This window comes from Saccopteryx leptura, chromosome 11 (assembly GCF_036850995.1).
Source record: "Saccopteryx leptura isolate mSacLep1 chromosome 11, mSacLep1_pri_phased_curated, whole genome shotgun sequence".
Classification (NCBI taxonomy): domain Eukaryota; kingdom Metazoa; phylum Chordata; class Mammalia; order Chiroptera; family Emballonuridae; genus Saccopteryx; species Saccopteryx leptura.
In genome coordinates, this window is record NC_089513.1 from 628,253 (window position 1) to 643,487 (window position 15,235).

The 15,235-nt window shown below is 49.3% G+C and overlaps 1 protein-coding gene across 4 annotated transcripts in view; it reads right to left on the reverse strand.

The window, feature by feature from the left end:
- The window catches only part of KCNG2 (potassium voltage-gated channel modifier subfamily G member 2), a 41,322-nt gene that overhangs the window by 25,104 nt on the left and 983 nt on the right, over nucleotides 1-15,235 (reverse strand). The window contains exon 1 of one of the 4 annotated variants that reach the window (XM_066353451.1): nucleotides 5,208-5,290. The exons of the other annotated variants lie outside the window; for them this stretch is intronic. The gene's annotated coding sequence lies outside the window, so the exon portion shown is untranslated. Of the gene's footprint in view, nucleotides 1-5,207; nucleotides 5,291-15,235 lie in introns of those variants that run through there. 4 annotated transcript variants of the gene reach the window in all.

Sequence of the window (15,235 nt, forward strand, 5' to 3'; positions counted from 1 at the left end):
TTTCCTTTTTCTCTCTCCTCCTCTCTGGCCGGGACCATGGTGCTGGTTAGTGGGAAGGGAGCCGCGGGACCATCAAAAAGACGATGCCACCGTCAACCTGCTTGCTCCGTCTCCTTCCAGATGCTCACTATGCTTTGCGGTGGAAACATTCGCACTCGGGTGCACGCAGCTCACAGAACGAGCACAGGGAGCAACCATGGGAAGACAGGGAACCCGTGACCTAAGTCAGATACACTTTGGTTGTTTTCAATTCTTATTGTCCTCCCAAGACAAATGTCCTATGAATTACAAATAAAATCACTTATGGGGTAAAAACAAAAAGCCCAAGGTAAATAACTAATTTTAAATAAAACATGACTCTTTAGGCAGTTTTCAGAGTCTTAAAGATAAGAACTCTTAGGGTCATTGCTATAATTTCTTTCTGATTGTTAAACTCATTTGTGTTCAATTATTTTGTTTTGAAACGGATTTATTTTCCATATATCAAAGTTATGCAGGTTACAAAAGGCTTCTAGAGTGTATATATATGAACAGAACTCAAAACCTGCTAATTAGATCTATTTTTAGCCACACTGTTGACAGAAATTGATGATTTCTTTTCAGCTATGATTTACGAGAACCATGCATAATCTCCAGATTTGTAAGACACATAGAAATTTGGTAACTAATAACTCTTATCCACAAAGCAAGGCGCACACAGCCCAGCTGCATGTAATAGCTCTAACATTTTTTTAAAATTAAACTTTTAATTTTGAGACTGTAGAGACCAACTCTTCCCCCAGTTTGCCCAAACAGCACACAGCAGCCCAGCCTTACAGCCAGGACGCCACACCTGTCCATATACAGTGCCGATGCACAACTGTCCGGTCTGAAACCACTAATCTGATCTCTGTCTCTATGCTTCTGTCTTTCCAAGAATGTGCAGAAATGGATGCACGGGGCTGTGCATCCTACTAGGACCAGCTAAGTACGAATCTGTGGAGATTCACCCGGTGGTTGCTGTCGACAGCCTACTCCTGGTGATCTCGTGGGATGGGTGTGCCCCAGATTTAGAAGGACAGCTGGGTTATTTCCAGGATTTGGGTATTATGAACAAAGCTGCTATAAACACAGAAGGTGTTTTTCCCTCTGGGATAATTGCCCAGTGAAGCAAAAATATTTTATTTCTGATAAAGTCCAATGTATTATTTCTTATTTTATTGACTATACTTTCCGTGTTAAGAATAATTTGCCAAGTCTGACATCCCACAGATTTTCTATGATTCTACTTCTAAAATTTAGTTTTACATCTTACGTTTAAACAATCCATTCTGCGTTAATATTTTTTTTATAAGGTGTGGGGCTTAGCTAAGGATTTTCAGTCTATGAATGTCTAATTGTTCCAGCCCCATATGTTGAAAAGACTTTCTTTCTTCCACTGACTCGCCTTTGAACCTTTGTCAAAAACCCGCTAAGCACATTAGTGTGTGTGCTCACCAGGATCTTCCATTCAACTCTAGTGATCTATGTGAACACCTCTCCACCAACATCGCAGTCTTGATATATTCAGCTACATAGCAAGTCCCGAAACCGGGCAGACTGGTTCCTTTGATGCCATTCTTCTTTACAAAAACGGTTTTACTCCTCCAGTTCCTTTCCTTTTTCACACAAATAAATTTTAGAATATTTAGTCTATATTTACCAAAAAAAAAAAAATCTCGCTGGTCTCCTCGCCCACAACCCTGTGGAGCCTGTAGAATCTCAATAGGCTCAGCCTGTACTCAGTGTGTCTCCGCGCCTGTATTCTTTGGATGTTTAAGGAGAATGTCATGTTCTAGTGTAATACTAGCTGCTAAGTCTGCTGTAGTGTATACGCAAGAGACGTAGAATTAGTGCGTGTTCTTGTAGATGTGCCGTTGAGCCCATTGAGTCTGCAGCAGCTATTTACATAAGCAGCTTTGCTCTGGAGCCCAGAACAGAGCTTCCATCCACCCACCACACTCTGAGTACTCCGAGCTGCGGGTCCCGGCAGTGGGTGAAGGAGTCACCCATCTGCTTCCTGGGGGCACCCTGCCCGCAGTGTGGAGGAGACGTGGTCCCAGAAGGGAAGCTAACACTCCTGGGATATTGTCTTTCCTTCCTGCAATCTCCACATCCACATGAGCGTCTCTCCTCTAGGATGGTCTTGGAGGCAGGGGGTGGGCCCTTGGTGGTCAAGGGTCCTTAGGGTCTGGGCCCTCACCATCAATTTCTAATACACATAACAACAGCTCCTTTATGCGCTCCATGGTCTTAAGACTGAGAAGTTTGAGAGCTGCTATCCTAAACTACCGAGTTCCCAGCCCAGCTCCCCGGTGGGGCCTGAACCACTGCTGGATCCAGGAGACTTCCCTGTCCTCACTCCGGTCCAGCCTGGTCCTGGACGCCAACCACTGAGAAGACATTTTCACAGAGACTGAACTGCTGGAATTGCAGGGAATAGAAAGAAGACTTGGTTTGAAATTCTTGTGGATCCAGGAATCACCCCTCCTGCCCTCTTCCCACCATGCAGGGGGTTGAGGGAGTGTACCCCTGCATGACCCAGGGTCCTGGCAACTGAGGGGGGTGGGCTGCACCAAGGAGGGAGGAGCCTGCAGCAGTGCCCCCTAGGATTCTCTGAGCCTTACATGAAGGTCCCCAGAATGGTCCTCAGATGGGCCCTAGGTCTCCGTGTGTCCCCATAAAAGACACAATGTGTCCCCCCAGCAGGTGCCTTGGACCCCAGTAAGAGCAGGCTGTCTTCCCAGACGCACTAAATAGCAGTTACCCAAACCCAAAGGGAGCGTCAGCCAATGCAAATGTTCCAGACACAGAGTCTCTACTTTAAGATCATGACAATTCTTAATTGGTCACTTCTTTTCAAATCGATTTTGTTAAGCAAGTGTTTCTGAGGGACGGCACAGACTGCACACAATGTCACATTCAAGATGAACTGCATGCCCTGTTGGAGGTTATCATACCGTTGTCACCAGGACAGATATGGGACAAGCAGAGGGAGCCAGGCTTGGCGCAGACTCGCGGGACAGAAGCCCCACCATCTGACGATTTCCACAAACCCAGCACTTCTTCTGCAGGGCCTGTGTCCTTCTCTGTACACATTCCTCTTCCAGGGTGGGGCCCAATGCCTGTGACATGGTGCAGGTCACAGATGATGTGACTGCGTGTGTGCACATTGCTTTTCTGTGCACAGGTGCATAAAGAAACTTCCGGATGGGGAGTCACCAGCAGGTTGTTAGTACATAGGTGTATAGGTCTCTAGGTGATTTCTATTTTTTCATTGTTCTTTTCTCTCCTGCTTTTTTTTAAATGAAAGATACAAGTAATTTTAGCATCTAGAAAAAGGAATAAAAGCCCATTCTAATTTTAGAGAGGGAAACCACATCGTTTAGTTTTTATATGATGAGACCAAAGTCCCATGAAATGACAGTATGATAAATATACCTTTGTGTTAAATCCTTATTGGCATTTAATATCCTAAGAATCAAAACTGTCTGTCAGGGACTTGGCTGAAGCCTCCTGGTCACCAAGCCTGTAATTCTCCCGCAATAAACCCTTGTCACTTGGGGCAGCTCTCTAAGCAGCAGCACAGATGCATAGAAGAGATACTTTTGTATCCACACATCAGCCAACCTTTGAAAACAAGGGCAGACAACATTCTATAGCATGGTGCTTTGCAAACAATAAGGCTCAAAATTCTAGGAGGAGATTTTCCAGTCATTGAACTTTTTTTTTTCATTTTCCTTTTTGTAACCACATGGTTATATTTAAGATATTTAACTTTTGAAACAGATGGCGTTTTAAAAATCATTAAGATATACTTTGAGTCTTCTATGCAAATTAATTTGAAAACTGAGGACAATGGATGATTTCCCCAGGAAACACAGATGACCCACATTGGATTCAAACAGACAGGCAGAGCCCTCTTTGCAGGGGGTGGTTTCAGGATATATTGTTAGATGAATAAGGAAGACCGAGAGTATGCAACACTCTGGGTAAGACGGCAGGTGTCTGCCACATTGGGCAGAAGAAATCCAGGAGGGACAAAGCAGACAGGACAGGGACTGTGTTGGTGGGAAAGGTGTGGGGGGGAGGACAGAGCTGCATGGCTTCTTGTAGTGCCTTCTGTGAGGCTGTGACCGGGGCCGGTGTGCTGCACACCCCTCCCGTGCTGCAGAGTTAACCCAGACCCCAACGGAAGTCAGGGCAGGTGAATGAGAACCTCTGGGGGCGGAGACCAGAACTAGCTGGAGCCCTGGGAAGCAGCACCCTGGCAGCAGGTGGAGAGGCGGCCCAGGGGAAGAGCATCCAGGTTGGTTCTCACAGGCGGAGCCAAGGAGAGTTGGGTGCTGTCCTGGGTGGCAAGACCAAGGGCTACACACTCAGTGTGGGTCCTGAGCAGAGTCCTGGCTGCAAACCTCAGTGGGAAATGGGGACCCTCCAGCTAGGACTCGAGCTGAGTCCATGTGCAGGCTCAGTGTCGACTTCCTGGTGGGGCCACCTCAGTGCTGGCATGTCAGACGCTAACCTGAGGGGAAACTGGGTAGGGGATACAGGAAAACTCTGTGCTAATTTTGCAGCTTTTCTGTAAGTCTAAAATAGTTCAAATAAAAAGCTTTTTTTTTTTAATCGTACGTTTTCTGTGTAAACCCTAAGACATTGGAATAAAAAGCACCATGAGACTGAATTTGACAAGTTTTCCTGAAGCCTTCACACCCCTTCCCCCAAATATTAATGCTGGGATTTCCTCACAGGCAACACCTACCAGAATGTTCCACCCACTTCTAGTATAATCTATTGAAGCCCAGACAGGCTTTTTTTCTGTAGAAATAGAAAATCGCATCCTGAAACTCATTATGGAGCATCAGGGACTCAGAATAGCCAAAACAATTTAAGAAAAAGAGTTGGAAGTCTAACTAATACTTGCCAATTCACAATGTATTATAAAGCTGCAGTGGTCAGGAGTGTGGCCCTGGCATGTGGACAGACGTGCCAATCAATGCAGCGTGGTAGACAGATGAGAAATAAACCTTCATGAGCATCTATGGTGGTTCACACTGAGAGACAGGGCTGCCCAGACTGCTCAATGTGGAAAGCATAGTCTTGTCAACAGATGGTGTTGGGAAACCTGGATGTCCACATGAAAAATAATGAACTTCAACCCCTATCTCACTCCACAGAGAAAACTTAACTCAAAATGGGTCAGTGATCTTGAAAATCGCCAATTTCTCCTCTCCCCCTTTCATTTGGCTCAAACGGAGAATTAAGCAAGGTGGTTTTCACACTTTTGCTGGTCTCGGTGCCTTTCCTGCTCATGTGCTTTCCTTTGCCAAAGAATTTCAGTAACTTCTGGTTTTACATCTTCCCAAATTATGAGAGAAATATGACTGGGTTATTCAACATGAATGGCAACAAAAAATTTAATTATATTATTATAAAAAAATGGGTCAATGATCTAAGTTTAAAAGCTAAACTATAAAGCCTGTAGCAAACACAGGGGCAAGTCTTCACAACTGTAGATCGACAATTCTTAAATATGAGACCCAGTGCATATCCAACAAGAGAAAAAATGGGTCAGCTGGACTTCATTAAAGTCAGGTTTGTATGCACCGAAGGACCCTATCGACAGAGAGAAAACAGAACCCACAGAGTGGGAGAAAATATCTGCAAAGCACATGTATGAAATGGGTTTAACATCAAGGACATAAAAAGAGCTACAACAACTCCGGAATAAAAAGGGAAATGACCCAGTTTAAAAAATGGGCAAAGGGCTTGAATAGGCTTTTCTCCAAAGAAAATATACACACAGCCAACAAGCCCATGAAAAGAGCTCAGCATCATTAGCCAGCCGGGCAATGCAAATCAGGGCCACTTGTGGGATTGGGATGAGAGCAATGATGAAGACAATGATGGGGACGACAGCAGCAGGTGCAGCCAGGCGTGTGGGGGAGCAGCGCCAGCGCACTGCTGGCAGGAGTGTAGAGAGCAGCCTTGGGGAGAAACAGTGTGGTGCTTCCTCAAAAATTAAACACAGGCCCTGGCCAGGCAGCTCAGCTGGGTCGAGCATCTTCATGATGCTCCAAGGTTGTGAGTTCAATCCCTGGTCAGGGTACAGACAAGAATCAACCAATGATGACATGAGTAAGTGGAGCAACAAATTGATGTTTATTTTTTTTCTCTCTCTTTCTGTCTCCCTTCCTCTCTCTCTAAAAATCATTAAATAAAAATTTTAAAAAGTTAAACACAGACTTACCATATGACAACAATTTCATTTGTAAGCACATTTCCAAAATAATTGCGAGCAGTGACTCACAAATCAATGTGATCCGGTGTCCACGGCAGAACAGGTCACAGCAGCTAAAAGGTAAAGCGTCCACCACCAGATGGAGGAGAAACGAAATCCGAGCAGCGAGGTGTTTTTCAGCCAAAAAGGAAGGAAGCACAGACACACACTATAAAGTGGTGACCGTTGATGATATTTTGTTAAGTGAAACGAGCCAAACACAGAAGGAGCAACATTGTACGAAACATGTAGACCAGGTAACTTCATACAGACTGAGGTAGATTAGAGGTTACCAGGCGCTGGGGGTGGGGGTGGGGTGCTTGATGGGTAGAGGATTTGTGTTTGGGGCAATGAGGATATTTTGGAAATAGTGGTGGTGATGAACACTACTGAGTGATACCATTGCAAATGGCTAAAGAGGCAAACTCATATTTTATGTGGTGGGGAGCTTCCCACTCAGGCCTGCCGGTAGTGGGTGCCCGGCTGAGTCCTCCGCTCAGCTCTGAGCCCGTGTCCGCAGAGTGGGACTCAGGCACATCCTGCAGAGAGATCACCCAGATGACTCGTAACTCAACCCATCAGGCCCGCTGCAGCCCAAGCGGAGCAGACATGGTGCAGCCATGTGCCCAGCACAGCACCCAGTAGGGACAGAGGTCCTGCAGGTGTGGGCTGCACCTGAAGCCCCCGGAGCTGCTCTGCACCTCAGGCCCCCACAGGTGATGCCTGCATCACTGCTGGAAGTGCAGCCGCATGCGATGTGTAACCCTGAAGTTCACAGGGGACCTCCAGGGCCTTGAACAGCCGGGACAAGGTCGAAAAAGAACAGAGTGGGAGGTTTCACGCATCCTGATTTCAAAACTAGCACAAAACTGTCATGTGACCCTGGCACAGAGACAGAAACACAGACCGACGGAACAGAACATGGAGCCCAGAAACAGAGCCTCGCATGATCTTCAACATGGCGCCAAGACTGCCAAGGAGAAAGGACAGTAGTTCCAATCAAAGGTGCTGGGAAAACAGGATATTCATAGGCAAAAAAAAGAAGCTGGACCCTTACCTGATAGCACAGACAAAAACCCCAAACGGACCAAGACCCAAATGTAAACGCTAAAGCTATAAAACTCTTAAGGGGAACACTTCATGACATTGGATTTGGCAATGATTTTTCGGATATGATACTAAAGGCACAGGCAACAAAAGAAAAAATAGATTAACTGGACTTCATCAGCATTAAATAATTTTGTGCACCAAAGTACCCCATCAGCCAAGGGAAAAGACACCCACAGATCAGATTACAGGGAGGAAATGTTTTAAACCACATCTCTGATAAAAGGATTAGTACCCCCAAAATATAGAGAGAATTCCTACAATTCAGCAATAAGAACAACAAAATCCTATTATAAAAAAACAGCAAAGGACTTGAATAGACATTTCTCTGAAGAAGATACACAGATGGCCAATAAGCTCAGAAGATGCTCAATGCCATTAACCTTCTGTAAGAGAAATAGGAGTCACAACCACAAGGAGACACCACTTCACATCCACCAGGATGCCTGCTGTTAAGAAACAGGCCTGACCTATGGTGCCGCAGTGGTGAAAGTGTGGACCAGGAACGCTGAGGTCACCGGGGCTCACCCCATCAAGTCACATACCACGAATAACTATGAGTTGATGCTTCCCGCTCCTCCCCACCCCTTTCTCTATCTCCTCCCTTGAAAAGTCAATAAATAAAATGTAAAAAATTAAAAAACAAACAGAATAACAGGTGTGGGCAAGGATATTGATGTTGTGAGTCACAAGCAGCCTTCCTGGAAGCCGAGTAATGAGCTGTTCACAGGAGGCCCTCCCTGGCCAGTGCCTGGGCGCACTCACAAACCTGTAGCCACAGGCCCAGGTCCCCTCTGTGATACTGGTGATGGGTCAAGATTTGAGAGGAAAGGACAGACAGGCCATGGTCTCCACGAAGCACATCCACGGCCCACCACTGCCACCTGGGCCGTGATCCAGCAGAATTCATCCACAGACGACTCAGCTCTTCACTCCCTGAATGCATCTTTCTCCCGGAGGCCTCCTCCTTTCCTGTCCCGCCCCGTGGGCACCCATCTCGTCCTGCTTACAGGGAAGCCAGGCTGAGAGGCCCCTGAGTAAATAGCCAGGGTTGGACACCTGCCCAGCCAGGTATGGCATTTGAACATGTTGGAAAGGTAGTCTAGCAGACCACGTAAACAGCAACTTCTCCGTGGTTTCTATAATCTAAGTAACTAATCTGTGATAAGGCTGTCAGAGCCCAAATTCTTTTGTAATTATTCAGGATACATGACAAGGGAGCCAAGTAAATAAAGCTACAACAATGAGCTGCCAAAAATATCGCACCGGGTCCCGATCCCACCAGAAACCTAGCCATGAGAGGCTGAAGGGCTTCCGCCCCAAGCCAGGTAACCGAGCCCAACGTGACTCACCAGTGTGATGGTTGGCAGGTCAGCCAACCACGCTGGGTCCCACTTTCTGCATTTGTGACATCACCTGGTAATTAGAGCACCCATGTGCCTGTGTCAGGACAGGTGAGACCGTGCCTGTGCGGTACCGTCCTTCATCTCATATACCATCCCATAGATCACACGTTGCACTGACAACAAACGTTACTTTTACGTCCCGGGGAACACATGTCTCTAGGTATGCCCTATCAGGAGACGCTGGCTGGGGTGGGGGGCGCAGCTCGGAGGGCAGACCAGGAACCAATCGCAGGTCTATGGGGGCCAGAAAGATGCAAGTCTGCAGGAGTAGCGAGCTGTGGCACCAGGGGAGGCGAGGCCGTGCAGCTCGGCAGGAAGCAGGTTCACCGAGGAGGCCGTCTGCTTGGAGAGAACTGGTGATCATTGAATTTTTATATAATTTGACTTTAGCAGCCAGAGTTCCAAAAATAAAGAGCTGTATCACTTGTTTCAGGAACATGTTCTCTCGGTTCAAATAGTTTCTAACTTAAAATACATATTTGTTGTGAGAAGTGCAGGAGGCCTGTCTTGGGATGAGGAGGAGGAAGGGAGGAGGAGAATGGATGAGTGGCAGCCTCGGGCCGCTCGCCAAGGCTGCGTCTTGTGGGGGAGGATGCTCACTTGTCCTGCTGCGCGCTGCCTCCCCCAATGGCATCCTCAGCCCTGGGTCCCTCCTGTGCCTCCATCAGGAGGACGAGGGGCTCTTGCCCTGTTTCGTCCTCAAGTCCTCTTTCAGTGTGGCTGTTGTGGCTCCCAGTGGGAGAGCAAACAGCCGACAGCCATTTGATTCCAGCTGGGACAAGCCCTGAGCCTCTGTCCTTCTCGGCCCTGTGTCCCTACCCACTGGCTGACTCACTGTCACTGTCCTGTGGGGTGGTAGCCAGCAGGGTCACTCTGCAGGCACTGTAGGAAGGAGCCAGGGTGGGGACCTGCTTCTGTCCCACAACTCTCTCTCCTGGAAGGACCCAACATCCTGCCCCCGACGGCCTCAGGGCACCCTTCCCAGGACCGGGCCCTCCATAGGTTCAAAACTAAATGAATAAAGAGGTTTGGGGGCCCAGAGTGAGGCTGTGGGGGGGGGAAGGTAGTAGGATCTGGGACCCCAGGCAGGGAAGCAGGGAGCAGGTGTCCTTGTGTCCACTATGGGGCCAAAGTGGTGCTGAGGATGACAGAGAACAAGGTGTCCCAGTGAGCTTGGTGTGACCGCTGATGTGACCCCACTTAACACCTGCTGACTGCTCAACAGCCTGTGATGGCCTGTGTGACAACCTGTGTGACAGCCGTGCATTAATTGTGTGTGACAGGCGTGGCAACGGCATTGGAAAGCTGTGATGTGTGTCAGGATGTGTGACAAGCAGGTGTGACAACATGATTTCAAGGCCACAGAGCTGACAAACGCTGGAGCTGGGGGCTGCCCCCCCCCCACACACACACAGCCACTCGCTTTGCTCAAGAACAAAACCCATGACTCCTGCCCTAGTGCGTGTCCTGTGGTCCTGGCTTCCTTCTCAGTGCCCAGGCCACCTCTTTGTCACCCAGTGCGCCCTCAGGGGTGTGCATGGCCTCACTCAAGCTCAGCAACACCTTCCCAACGCCCCCCTCCGTCAGCCTTGTGAGAACATCCTTACGGGCGATTTAACATTCACAAGAAAGAGCAAGGGACACAATGCCCATTACCCTGCGCACATGTGTTAACATCCTTACTTCCGTTTGGAAGGGGCCCTCTACCCTCTTCTGGAGGAGAAACAGTGAACTGGGAAAACCGTTCAGGTCTCATGCCCGTGCCATCTACACGCTAAGTAGTAATGGTCTGCCTGTACATGCACACTAACACCCCCACACTCCTGTCCTCGTCCAACCAGCAGTGCACCCCGAGTTCTTCCCTTTGTAGGTCTTGCTAAGCCTGTCTGACTGCTGACTCATGGGAGGAGACAGAAGGAAGTACCCCAATAAATTAGGATCCATTACCTCCGCAGACTGGCACTGAATAAGATTTTTTAAATCGTATGCTTTCCCTTAATTGATATTCCCAAGGCTGCTAGACAATATGTACTTCTCTTATATGCAGAAAAAGCTATGACAGGTGGTTAAAATTGCATTTGTTGCATCTGGAAAACAAGACAAATTATCTTTCCACTTGTCCCTTGGGCTGGGTGCTCACTGTTTTTCAATGGCACATTCTCTTGCTATGACAGAGTCTCCTCTCCTCATAGTTCAAATAGCAGGGCGTCATCTGCCACCCCCCGGGGACACATGGGCCCCATGTCTCCTCACAGCAATGAGCCCAGAGGAAGCCCACCACCATGACAGGTTTCTTAGAAAAGCAACATGTCACGATTCCCAGAGATAAAACCCAAGTTGTCTACCCTGGTGCTGCCCGCTGGCTCCCATGTGTCTGTACTTCTTGAGACTCTAGAATTTTATATTTCTAATTTGGTGAGTATTAAAGAAGCCAATGATATATGTTTCCTATCTTTCCTCATCTAAAAGATGTATTTTTTCATTTGGTGGAAAAAAAATTCAAGGAAATTTGTTCACAGTCAGAAACTGTCATTTTCTTGAAGTAACTGTGAACCAGCTAACTGCTCCAGGAAGGAGGACAGGCTTTGCCTCCTCATGACATCAAACCATGTCATCAAGGCTGACACAGACTGCTCTGTCCTGTGACTCAACAGCTAATCCATGTGATGGGCATCAACTTTAATATGTTTTATTTCACCGAAGCATTTCAGTCTGTTGCATTGATCGCTATGATGTTAAATAAAATATCCAGATATAAACTTGTCATGCACTTTTTTCCCTGTTAATCAACAGAGACACTTCCCTGACCCCTAAAAAGAAAGAAAGAAAATGGCTCTGGCCAGTTGACTCAGTGGTAGAGAGTCGGCCTGGCATGTGGATGTCCCAGATTTGATTCCCAGTCAGGGCACACAGGAGAAGTGACCATCTGCTTCTCCATGCTTCCACCCTCCCCCCCCCCTTCCTGCAGCCTTGTTTCCGTTGAGCAAATTGGCCCCGGGCACTGAGGATGGGCTCCACGGCCTCACTTCAGGTGCTAAAATAGCTCGATTGCCAAGCAACAGAGCAACAGCCCCAGATGGGCAGAGCATTGCCCCCTGTGGGCATGCCGGGTGGATCCCCATCCGGGTACATGTGGGAGTCTGTCTCTCTGCTTCCCCACTTCTTACTTAAGAAAAAAAAAGAGAGAAAATAGAAAGGGAATCCTCTACCTGGCCATGTTTGACCACTGTGAGTTCAGGGAGACAACACGAGTCCCCTGGGCAGGAGGGCTGCAACTCAGCAGAGCACAAACACTGATTCTGCCGGAGGGGACGCACCTGGCTGGGGAGGTTTCTAGACCTCACTGAGCTCCGAGGGAAGGAGAGCTGGGTGTCTCTGCACACATGTAGTTGGGCCCTGGGAGCTCAGCCAGCTGGAGGCAGACCCCCATCGCCCACACCGTCCTCAGGCCAGTGAGAATGGAACCAGGAACAAATTCTTTACAGAAATAAATGTGCCTCTTCAAGCCAGAACTCAGTGAAAGCAGCTGAACATTCATTAGCCCACAGCTTCTGGGCCTCTGCTGGGCCCCACAGTTCCAGCCTTTGATTTTCCTGTGCTTGACAAGCCCTGAGTTCTTTCTAAGACCTAAATGCCACCCTTCAAATATCTGAGATGGTTAAAAATATCCAGAAAGGTCATTACCTTTGAAGAACTGCAGCCTGGGGCTTGGGCCACACCTGTGCTAGGGGCAGTGTGGGAGGTGGCTCAGGGGGCCATTGGCCTGTGCAGTTCTGCTTTGTGAATCCTGTCAGGGTCTTGCTGCCTTAAGTTAATACAGCAACATAAAGGTCTTTTGTACCATTTATACATTATACTTTCATGAGCCTTTTTCTAAACACACACACTAAAATCCTGGGTGTTTGCTTTTAGAGCGAATGCATTCCTGACTTCCTTTCTGCGACACAAGTTTCCCCTCGGAAAGTCAGAGGGCTGAGACACAGTCAGTCCTCGTCTGACTCAGGAGGAGCCAGAGATGTGAGTTAACAGATCTTCCCACAGCTCACGAGGCCTGGGATGCTCACACCTACTTCGCAGGAACGCGTCCATTGGTTCTGAGGGCTTGGTCACAACAAAGCTCCGAGTAACCTGCTTGTCCCTTTTGTGCATCACGGTCAGTCTGACCTTACCTGTCATATGGGGAAATGAACTGAGCCATTCATAAATTTCTCTTAGAAGCTCTGTGACTCTGAGCTAACCCGTGGCTTCCCCGCAGCAATCTATTTCACCTTGACATTTGGTTTGGTTGCTCCTCCAAGTTTTGTGAATTAGTTTTGTTCTTATAAACAAACCAGCTGGGTGACTGGAGCCCAGAGAAGGTTGCAGGTGCCCATGGGTGAGACTCCAGAGGAGGCCCCCCCAGGCCAAGTGCCGCCCATCTCTCCCTTCCACTCTACTTCATCTCACCTTGAAAGAACTCTGACTTCAGCCCCAAACTGTCCGCATCCCGCAGGGGACTGCCCATCAGTACACATGCTCAGACGTTAAGACACACATCTTTCTGCCAGACCCCTGCCCCCCCCCCAATCCCACAGACCCCAGGTGCCCCTCCTGGCTCATCCAGACCCCCGGCACCTGCACACACTGGTGCTGCCCATCTGCTCCCCTCCACTGCCACCCACACACATCCACACTCTGCAGCAGGGAACATCCCTGCTGCACCACCCTCGCCCTCAGCAGTCCTGCCCTCTGGGTGCCTGAGTAGCAGGGGCTTCCTCAGAAGAGAATCCAAACCCTGGGGCAAGAGGAGGACCAGGTGGGCCTGTCTGCCAAACAGCCTGAGAGGCTGGGACCCACCTGCCTTGGCCAGGGCCAACCCAACCTTCTGTCATCTCCTACCAACCTATGTGCTCTGCCTGTCCTATTAATTACGCACACACACTGGTAACCAATGCGGTGGCCACGTGCCCTGGGTGGGGATATTTCAACATATTGAGTTAACCCCCATTCCCCCGCACTTACCTGGGAGAGCCTGGCCTGCGCAGGATGCCACCGGCACTGAGAACGCAGTACAGCCCCCGCTCTGCGCCAGTCAGGGGCTTGCTTCCCTCTGTTTCTTCCATGCTTACAAAACACTCGATTTTTTTCTTAAGTTATGGAAATCTCAAGGTATAAAAAAATTACTGCACAGTGGAATATATAAATTGAAGAGGGATAGGATTGGAACACTATTTGGCACTGGCCTCAGAAAGAATCTGAAAGTTGTTTCCATAATGTGTCCCCAACTAAGGAGCAGATACAATAGTCTTTCCTTGGCAACTCTGTGCAGTCCTGAGTGAGTGGCTAGTCAGCACCCAGCACCACAGCCAAGTGTGCCTCACCCCTGCCCCACTGAAGGTGGCACGATGTCCCCAAAATTCATGATTTAAGAGAAACCAGAGCAATCTCATCCCATCGACTCAGAGGGAATTACGAAGGAAGTGGAGTCTGTAGGCCAGCTGTATACACTGTCCCTCCTGGGGGGGCGGGTAATGGGGCCTCTCCCACGTTCTCAGCAGAAATGAAAACTCCACGTAGTCCGCTGTGGTTCTGTAGCCTGGATGCAGGATGACCTTGGGGAGCTCACCTAAGCGACACTCCCCTTCAGCAGCTGTCCCTGAGCAGGGTTGAGGAGTTAACAGCCTGGGCACTTGGGGCTCCTCACAGGCCACCTCCCACAGAGTCACCCCACAATTCACGTCAAAATACATCTTACAACCATGTGCTCCAAGCCTTGGCCTTGAGCACGCAGACACACACACACACACACACACACACACACACACACACACACACACACGCGCGGCAAGAACCAGGGGTCTCTGCAGCCCCAGGAGGAGGGGGAGACAGGAAGCTCCAGGGGCGGGACAGACCTTTCTGGGATTGTAAGTGGGGCCCACGCAGCCTGCTCTGAGCTCTGGGCTGTGGTCTGGCAGAGATGACAGAGGGGTGACAAAGGGAATCACAGCCCACCCCTTGTCCTGCTCTGGGAGCCAGAAACCAGAAACCGGAAGCCAAGCCGGCTGAACAGAAGCGCCCTGCACAGCTCACCCCACAACCGCCTCTGGAGGCCAACACGTAGGGATTCACGGGCACTGCAGGGTCCTCGGAAACCGCGGGCTTACGGGAGTTTCAGGGCTACAGAGGCCCCCACTCACCCTGCCTGATGCCCCTGCCATCCTGGCGGAGGCCCAGGACCTCCTCAGCCGCCATCCTTGCTCCTTCCCCTACCCCGCACCACTGTCCGCACCGTGGTCTGCTCTCCGCGCCCCCAGCCCCACTGGGCTCTAGAGGTCAGTGTGGATGCCCCCTGTCCCTCCCCCTCGGCCTTGCTCGGGCAGCTCAGGCTTTGAGTTTGAATTCACAGCTTTATCTCCCCAGTTCAGGTCCTCGCCCTGACTAGATA